The sequence below is a fragment of the Scylla paramamosain genome, unplaced genomic scaffold, assembly GCF_035594125.1.
Source record: "Scylla paramamosain isolate STU-SP2022 unplaced genomic scaffold, ASM3559412v1 Contig71, whole genome shotgun sequence".
Taxonomy (NCBI): Eukaryota; Metazoa; Arthropoda; class Malacostraca; order Decapoda; family Portunidae; genus Scylla; species Scylla paramamosain.
In genome coordinates, this window is record NW_026973736.1 from 95001 (window position 1) to 100736 (window position 5736).

Sequence of the window (5736 nt, forward strand, 5' to 3'; positions counted from 1 at the left end):
ACTATCGATCACCATGGGACACACTGGCCGTCCTCACAAGGCCATTCAGAGCCGCTCTCCTCCACCCCTGCCTGCCACTCCTCCAACCCTTGTCCCATTCATCTCTCCCCACCCTGCCCCGCCCCGCCCCTCCCGGCCTTGCGTACAGGGAACTCACTCCTTTGTTAATTATGCTCCAGATTTATGCACCCCTACACGACAGAACGTTTTTTTCAATATAATTTTTTTTTTCTTGCTCCTCTTTGTGTTTGCAGTTACGCTACATGAGTTAATTGACGAGGCTATGATGCAGCACCTTAGGATTGCATATATATATAAATTAATGTACGCGTTTGTATGGATTCTATAGGAGTATTGTATGGGTCAGTTTCATTCTTTTGTGTGAGTTTTGGAGAGTCTGTTTTCTTTGCACAGCTAATCCACGTATATTACTGTCGAGAATCAAAGGCCTTTTATTGAAACAACGTCATTAATAAAGGTGTATGTGTGTGTGTGTGTGTGTGTGTGTAAGAAATTTATTGATAGTTTATATATCTAATGATACAGGAGAGAGAGAGAGAGAGAGAGAGAGAGAGAGAGAGAGAGAGAGAGAGAGAGAGAGAGAGAGAGAGAGAGAGTTTATCATTAATGTGCGTCAGGTCAGTATGCCACTAATAAATGTGGGGCATATACGTTCATTAAAGCGTGTGTGTGTGTGTGTGTGTGTGTGTGTGTGTGTGTGTGTGTGTGTGTGTGTGTGTGTGTGTGTGTGTGTGTGTGTGTGCTTGAGGGTTGGGGGGAAGGAGGGACACGCATTAGTATTGTTAACTCCCACACTCACATTCTCCTACACTAATGGTAAATAAATATTTCAAGCCTTGTGATAGCAGAGTCAATAGCCACGCGTCTCGTTCTTGTGGTCCGTAAGTTGGCACAGTACAAGTCTATTCATATGCACAATTTGTAACGCGAGAGCAGCACGCCATCATAGGCTTTTCATGGAAGTAGTGAAAAAAAAGAAAAGAAAATTTGATCTTTTCTCGTGAGTTCGCCTCCGGAAGGAAGATTAATAAAAAGAAAAAAAAGATCAGACTGGATTGTAGCAGTTGACCTCAGCAGACTGTGACAGAAATACTAATGGCTGTGCACTTCTATATTTACGGCAAATGTTTGGGTGAATACAGGTTGTGTCTGTCACTTCGGCTTCCTCACTCGCTGATAAAATTGAAAGTCTTACCGTGATTGTGAAATACTCTACTTTTTACACCTATCTTCTTTTGATGTGCATATAATACTTTTGCTAACATTTTATATAACTTTTCGAGGTAAAGAAAACTTGTCGTTTGCTTTCGTTAAGAAGTATTTACCTTTATCCTAATATGTTATAACCTAACATATTCCAGCGAAAGTTTTATTTGTCTTGTACAAAGTTTGCATTTTCTTGTCCCTGATGAATTTATGAATGAGATGGATGAGGCAGCTGGAGGGTCGGTGATACAGGCAGTGGTTCAAGCAGGGAGTCAGTCTTGAGTGCCGGCAGCAGCAAATACTAGCCAGGCTGACGAGCCTCGTGTCGGCGAGACGTTTGTACACACTGTTTCTGATCATTAGTTTGCTTGCTCTGCACACAATTTCATTGCACTATGCAAGGTCTGCGTGAAAAATATTCAACAATTCAGGTGGGGTGTAAGACCGAGCAATATTCTGAAGCAAGATTAATGATGTGTAAAGGACGTGTTGTCAAAATGTTAATAATACACTGCATGCAGGAGTGTTTTCAAACTTTACGCTAATTTTTCTTGTGAGTATTACACCAAGGAGTAAGTGAGCCTTTTTTTTTTTCTTTTTTAGATGAGTGAAGCTACCTTTCCAAAATTTACACTCTGAAGAGTTATTATTTTTTTTTTTTAACAAAATATTTATCTCTGAACATAAAATGATCTATCGAGTTTTTAAGTTAGGAAAATTTTATATATTTCATTTACTCTGCAAGCTTAATAGGTTGCCATTCAGTAAAGAGTAAGCAATACGTTTTCCTTGACTATGAAAGCCCCGTAAAGCCTGTGTTATTTATAACCAGCTTATGCATCATTACAGTTCACTGAGCATCACATGTATCTTATCGATAGATGCTGATAAGAATTGTCCTATAAGAATGTCCTATAAGTAGACTGCCCTTCCGGATCCATTTTTTGGTAATTTCGTTCGCTTCATATTTTTACTCACTCAAATTTGCTGCAAGAGTTTTTATTTTCCATATTGACACACCTAACTGGCTTGACTTTGACTGCCTGCCGTGGCTGCATCTGGCTGTCTCGGTAACCAGCAGATGAGGGAGTATTTTCAACTCAGGAAGTGAAATTTAATCGCCTTTAATTTCCTGCCTCAAAGGAAAAGGAGGTCATTTCTGTTAATAGTGCTCGTGAAACTGATGCATCCCCTGAAATTATGTATCAACTTTATCACAAACCCAGGTACACACAAACACACACACACACACACACACACACACACACACATTTAGTAGATGATATTTACTTAAGTTCTGATGCATAAATGTCTCTGATGAAAATGCAGTTCACATCTCGCCTACGTAGTGTACTTTATTGCTCTCTCTCTCTCTCTCTCTCTCTCTCTCTCTCTCTCTCTCTCTCTCTCTCTCTCTCTCTCTCTCTCTCTCTCTCTCTCTCTCTCTCTCTCTCTCTCTCTTTAGCGTCACTTCTAAAGTACATTGCACATCTAAAGTCCATTACGCAAGTCACGCCACTAACCCTGCTCATGTCACTGACAATATATATATATATATATATATATATATATATATATATATATATATATATATATATATATATATATATATATATATATATATATATATATATATATATATATATATATATATATATATATATATATATATATATATATATACACAAACACACACACACTCTCTCTCTCTCTCTCTCTTCTCTCCTCTCTCTCTCTCTCTCTCTCTCTCTCTCTCTCTCTCTCTCTCTCTCTCTCTCTCTCTCTCTTCTTCTTCTTCTTCTCTCTTCTTCTTCTTCTCACTCCTCCTTCTCCTTGTTTTCCACCACCACCACCTCCTCCTCCTCCTCCTCCTTCATCTTCCACACTCGTCGCAGTCGCAGGCTCTCAACATGTCAGCTTCTATAACACTTTCGTCTTGAATCTACTTAACTGTCTCCTTAACGGAATACTCTGGACTACATATTCTTCTTTTTTCTCACTATCCTCCTTCACCTCCTCCTCCACCTCCTCTTCTTTACTCTCATCCTCCTTGTCCTCATTTTCCTCCCTCTTCTGCGTCCTCTTCTGATTTGAAAAAGAAGTTCACACCCAATATAATTTCACAGATGCTTGTTACGTAGGCTGAGTGGTGCCAGCGGTGTCATTGTTTCAGCGTGTCTTCATTACTAAGGGGTGATCCATTAACCGTCATTCAGTCTTATTGCTAAGTTTCTGCCATGAGTACCACGCGTTATGAGACTTGATTTTGTGCCGCCCTTCCTTCCTCCACGTCAAAGAATGGTTAAGGAATAAGAATACCTGTCAATTACAGAAGCAGTGTATTTTGGGAGACGTAACAATACTTGTCGCTCTAAACAAGTCTCGGTCACATAATCATACAAGTAAAGTATTGATCTGAGTAAGAATAGCATGTCTTTTGCTGTGATGTTAGTGCAAATAGGATGGTGATTTCAGACGGAATATTTCACGCTCAAAGCAAGATTAAGTTGAATGAAGGCATGATGTATATATGAAGGTATAGAGTATATGCGAAAGTAAATTCAATAGAGGGAAGGAAGGAATACGTGCTGTTACTTCTCACCAATTAGTTCTGTGAAAAAAGGCCAGGAGTGGAAACACCAAATGAAGGGAGAAGACTACTGCGAGATAGATGGAATAGTCAGTTAAAATAGGGGAAGCTAATGAAACAGAAAGCTTTTCACTCAACCCCATTTAAAAGTTGTGTTGATGAAACTCGTCCGGACACAAAAAATAGAGCGAGGCGTACTCTAATCAAGGGCGCACGAGACCTGGTAATAGAGCCTTCGTCTGAGCGAGGGAGAGATGAAATGAAGGAGTCAGTTTGGAACGTGTAACTCCATTGACGGTGATTCTGCGCCAGCTGATAGGAGAAAAATCCAATTAAGAGTCTTGGTCAAACAGAGAACGTCCACTATTAAGAAAGGAAGAGAAGTGAATGTTAGTCAAAGGAAATCATTGTCTGGAAGGTTACGTCTGGCCTAGAGGTGGAGGAGTTCAGCTGTATAAGGCAACGAAGGCCGCAGCTTTTTTTCTTGTTCTGATTGTTTATTCAAATGTTGTGCAGCACGGGTTTTTCAATGCCACTGTAACACTGATCATTCAATGCAGATGTTACAGATAGTTAGAAAGGAATGTACAGCCTAAACTCTCTCTCTCTCTCTCTCTCTCTCTCTCTCTCTCTCTCTCTCTCTCTCTCTCTCTCTCTCTCTCTCTCTCTCTCTCTCTCTCTCTCTCTCTCTCTCTCTCTCTCTCTCTCTCTCTCTCTCTCTCTCTCTCTCTCTCTCTCTCTCTCTCTCTCTCTCTCTCTCTCTCTCTCTCTCTCTCTCTCTCTCTCTCTCTCTCTCTCTCTCTCTCTCTCTCTCTCTCTCTCTCTCTCTCTCTCTCTCTCTCTCTCTCTCTCTCTCTCTCTCTCTCTCTCTCTCTCTCTCTCTCTCTCTCTCTCTCTCTCTCTCTCTCTCTCTCTCTCTCCCTAGATATGACCTTCAGCAAACAATTAAATCAATCAATCAATGCCACCACCGATTCACAAAGCACACCAATTTTTCCACCATGATTGCAAACTCCATTAGCAAACACACACACACACACACACACACACACACACACACACACACACACACACACACACACACACACACACACACACACACACACACACACACACAGACAGACACACACACACACACACACACACACACCACTGCTCACCATCTTCTGTACTTCTGGCGACATGAAGGTGAAAAGTGCGAAGGGATGGTGGCGGTGTGTGGGCGTATGAAGGACAGTGGAGCGGTGCAGGTGTTTCTGTAAAGGATAGGGAGAAGGAGGAGGAGGAGGAGGAACAAAGGTAGTTAGGTGTATTTCCTGCTCCCGCTGCTTCATTTCAAGCTTGGCCACAACACAGGAACACACAATCTAAGGCAAAGTTGCAGCATCACATGGAATCGCGAATGAAGCGCCGGAATAACAGAGGTGCGCTAAAGACAACAAAAGAGAACATGATTACGTTCAGCCGCGGCCCGGAAATGCTAATCACGGAGGAAGGAAGAGGGCGAAGACGAGCATCACAATAGTGAGCACGCAACCAATGGGATGCAGAGTGAGAGGAGCGAGGCGCGCGTGCTGGGGAACGCAACGCCTCTGGGGATTAATACTAATAGTAATGCATTGCGGGGAGATTACTGATGGGAATGCCGCTGCGTTAATCTCACCTCACAACGCTGCTTGTAGTGGTGACTCTCGCTCCGCCAGCAGCGGGGACTGGCAGCTGCGGTGGTGGTGGTAATGGTGGTGACTGAAAGCAGTGGTTTGTGGTGGTAGCAGTGGTGTTGACTACAGTGATGATGGCAGTATGTGAATATAACACTAGTATAAATACAGAAAAAAAGAATAAGCAGCAGCAGACTCGTTGTCCCTGGACAGGCTGTTTGTTATAAATCACACTGTCTAATCTAAAGAGAGCGATGT

The 5736-nt window shown here is 42.0% G+C and overlaps 1 long non-coding RNA gene across 1 annotated transcript in view; it reads right to left on the reverse strand.

The window, feature by feature from the left end:
- LOC135098620 (uncharacterized) overlaps window positions 1-5499 on the reverse strand; it is a 22155-nt gene extending 16656 nt beyond the window's left edge. The window contains exon 1 of the long non-coding RNA XR_010267174.1: window positions 5481-5499. This is a non-coding gene — a long non-coding RNA (uncharacterized LOC135098620). The remainder of the gene's footprint in view (window positions 1-5480) is intronic.
- Between the last annotated feature and the right edge of the window lie 237 nt (window positions 5500-5736).